This window comes from Dryobates pubescens, chromosome 13, assembly GCF_014839835.1.
Source record: "Dryobates pubescens isolate bDryPub1 chromosome 13, bDryPub1.pri, whole genome shotgun sequence".
Lineage (NCBI taxonomy): Eukaryota > Metazoa > Chordata > Aves > Piciformes > Picidae > Dryobates > Dryobates pubescens.
In genome coordinates this window covers 13,760,036-13,764,056 of record NC_071624.1, presented here as the reverse complement: position 1 = coordinate 13,764,056, position 4,021 = coordinate 13,760,036, and positions in this window count along the sequence as shown.

Sequence of the window (4,021 nt, the reverse complement as noted above, 5' to 3'; positions counted from 1 at the left end):
TAACTGCAACTGAAAAACAAGATGAACTGGGGGCTCTCAGAGGACTGCGTGGTTTAGTACTTTGCATATCTAAGTGACTAGGCCATGAACAACCTAACAACTCAAAACACCACACAAAGAATAACAGATAACATCCATAGTTTCATAAGGTAAACACTACTTATTCCCAGCTTACATATGGGAAGAAGCAAGCCCTAAAGTGTTTAATGGACCTGTCCAACATCATACAGTAAATCAGGGTCAGTTAATGGCAGTAACAGCTTGGATTCCAAACAACAGCAACAAAATACAGAAAACAGGTAATGCCCAATCATGGGTAGATGAAGTCAGGTCTTAAGAGAATTAACCTCTTGATAGCAAAGGACACAGTTTAGGCTGAGCTGTCCAGTGCAGTGAGAGCACTAATACTGTTATCAATCACTAATACTGTTGTCATACACTATGTTGAGAAACTATTGTTCACTCTATTATTATTCAGCTTAATTTATTTTTTGCCTCATTTTTCTCAGTGGATGAGGAGTTTGGGCTACTGAATGTTTTTATAAGTTACTGCACTTACCCAGCATGTCTCAATCTTTCTAGAATAAGCACTCATTCTCTTTTGCCATCCTAACTTGTCCTCCCATTCATGAGCATCTCCTCACTTTCCAGCCTGGGGATCAATTTGTGCTGTTAATTCTTACTCATCTTTTCAACGTATTCAAAAGTAGAAGATAAAGAAACAACAGAACTTCACCACTCCAAAGTTGCCAGCAATAGACACAGCAGCAGGGTTAAATTGCTCAACAGCACTCATACTATGTCATGAGTAAATATTGTATCTCAGACCTTCGTGTCTGTCTCTATCTAACCTGTCCTCTCTGTGGCTTACCACCCCAAACCCTGCATACCAGATTCGTATCAATACTTTAAGGAACCCTGTTTCTTCCTAGCCTGCTCCCTGGACCTCTCTACTACTTTGTTAGCTTACACTACTCCCAGTATGAGCAGCGTTAAAACCTCTTAGTTCCACCTAACTTTACAGCTTTGCATCCACTCAGTTTGCCTCCTGATTTCTTAGACTTGTTGCTGCAGAACTGCCTATCTACTGCATCACTCCTGAGAGCCACAAATACTTTGCCCTAATAGCTGACAGACATTTCACTGTAATCAACTCAATGCAAACTTTGCTCCCATCTCCTCCTTTCAGCTTCTATCTCTCTGTCCCCTTGTCTGAAAGCAGATGCTCCCCTCGGCATAACACAGTCACAGAGCATTTTCAAGTTGAAAAGAAACAGATGAAGAAGTAGACAGATCAGAAAAAAGGTGAACAGAAAGATAAAGACTGAGGCTTGCTACCCATCATCTTCTCCAGAAAGGTTTTACCTCTCATTTGAAAACCTACTTTGCTAATTAAAATGCCTTATCCAGTTACCATCATGTTATTTTTCTGTCATAAGACACCAACAAAATTATCTTTTTGTGGTTTTGCTTCCCAGATTACTAAAAATGGTGGAGTTACACAGACTGCTGATAAACTAGGAATATTAGATAACGATACATTTTCTTGGAGCTTACAGATTTTTCTTCCCAACAGTGTAAGCATTTTACTGTTGTTCATATCTTAAACTGCTTAGAAGTGATAACTAGAACAGAGATGTCAAAAAAATCTAATTTTTAGAAAGAGGAAACAGGCCTACTTTCTAAACAAACATATTTTCTCAACAGCCAGATTAGTACTGTCTCTCCTTATTCTTTTCTCTCTTACATGTATACATCCAGACTCACGGCTGTGCTCCAGCTGTTTTGATAATGCAAAGCTATCATAAACACATCTGAATATATAGTAACATCTAAAATGTAGTAAGTGGGATTTACCATGCTAAATTAAATGCCCCAAATGTGTATTTCCACTGGGGAAAAGGGTGGGTCAAACTCAGGCCCTGGATGTATTTGCACGAGGAAGGAAATAGAGTGAAATAAATATATTTGCTTTATTCTGGTTAATTAATGTCAGCAGAACATGTGAGATTATCAGGATGTGTGAGCATAAATATATTAAGCAGAAAATAGTAATTTTGATGAGACAGTTACTATTATCAACTTTGATACCTTGCAATTTTACAGAAAAACAACAACCTCATCAATTGTCCCTTTCCCCCAGGAAGCCAGCACACAAGCAGGGGACAGAAGCACCAAACATGCTCTTAACTCAGAATAATGTGGTTCATTCAAAACAACAACAAAACCCACTCTAAACCAACCACTTCAGCCATATTCAGCTTATGTGTAAATGTTTCATAGAAACTTCTGAGGTCACTGGGAACTTCTGAGTGGTTGGTTTGGTTGTTAGTTAACCTCCTTTCCTATGTATTATTATTGTTTTCCCTTACATGCAAAAGAACCAAGGCACTTATCACCATCTTCCAGTGATAGGATCAGTTCCAGAAAAAAAATCTGCAATTTGGGGGCTCCATTTCCTTATTGCCCACAGGTGAGCAAAGAATTATGAGCAGAGTTATGCAGCTTATGAGCCTGCAAGTTTCTGTTTATTTAATAGACACATTTTAAAAACAACAGGAGCTCAGCATCTTCAATATCTTATCCTATAAGGGCTCAGCTCTGGATTTTCAGTTCCCAGTTGATGTGGCCTATTATATACATACAGTACAATGAAGACTATTCAGAACCTCCCATTTGCCTTAGAGGCAACCACAGTTAATGCTCTGTAATCTGCATTACAACACACTGTGGGTTTTTTTGGTTTTAATTAATTCCTCTGAAAATATTTTTGGGCTGACTGGATGTACATGGTGCATGCAGTGGTGAGAAAGGCTGGGGGATGCAAAATCACAAAGAGAATAAAATCCTGACCTTTTGTGTACGCAGCACTGTGAAGATTTCATTGTTCAAATTAGGCAAAACCTCTTTGCTATTACTAATTGCAAGGTCAGCTACATGTATAGCACAAAGAAAAAAAATCCAAATGATGCTCAGTGTTTTAAATAAAGCCAGACAGAGCTGTTCATAAAACAGAAAACACAAAACCTCACTTACCTTAATAGTTGTAAGCTGTTAATTTCATACTCTTGTAAACTTTCACTCCCTACTAACTAAACAAAAGTTCTGCAACCTTGATGCTAGAATAGCTCTCAAATGCATACTGCAGAATACCAAAAAAGAGAAAGCCTATGTTGTCCTTACTAGCAGGCATCTCTCCAGGGATGATTGGTCATTACCCTGGCAACCCTCACAAATGGCAAATGACGTCAAGAGAGTGGGAAAAAAGCCACTGAGAGCAGAAAGCACTATATGCATTATAGATAGTTCTGCGAATCCATGCTCATATATGCATTAAATGGCTTCAGAAGAGCACAAGGGACCATCCATTTTGCAGAGATGCCTGCTGAGGTGAATAAGAAACTTTCCAATATTTTTCTTAATCAAAGCATTGGGAGCATCTTTAAGTCTTTACTTGAAGCAAATTGGTTTCTGATTGTTTTAATAATTCAGACTGGGTTTATTTTTCTTTTCTTCCCATTTCTGTTAAAATTTCCCATTAAAATAGCTCACAGTGGTATTCAGACAAGAGCAACTGTATTTTGTCATTATTCCTTTTCACTTTATTTATTGTTATTTGAAGCTACTTGTTATCATAGGTACTAACCTTAGCTCTTATGCCCTCATTTTCCCCTAACAATGCATTTGTACAAATTGCATGAGAGTTCTTGTGTTTATGCAGTTGCATTTAGTGTCACTGATAACTATACTCTGCCTAAAGATGGCATGATTCTATCCAAACATCAGAGAACAAATTAAAAAGCATTTTGTCATTTTTGCACAGCATGTTCCCAGTGAATTTGACCACACTGTGATGGGTACATCACAGAGCTAGAGAAATTTGGGTGTGGTTAATTCTTCCACAATTAAATAGAGAAAAATCACAAGTAAGATATAAAGGAAACCTGCTTTGAGACTCTAGAATCTGTACCACATTCTTCTTAAGTTAAGTAGGGTTTTGTGTTGAACTCCTCGTGAAAAC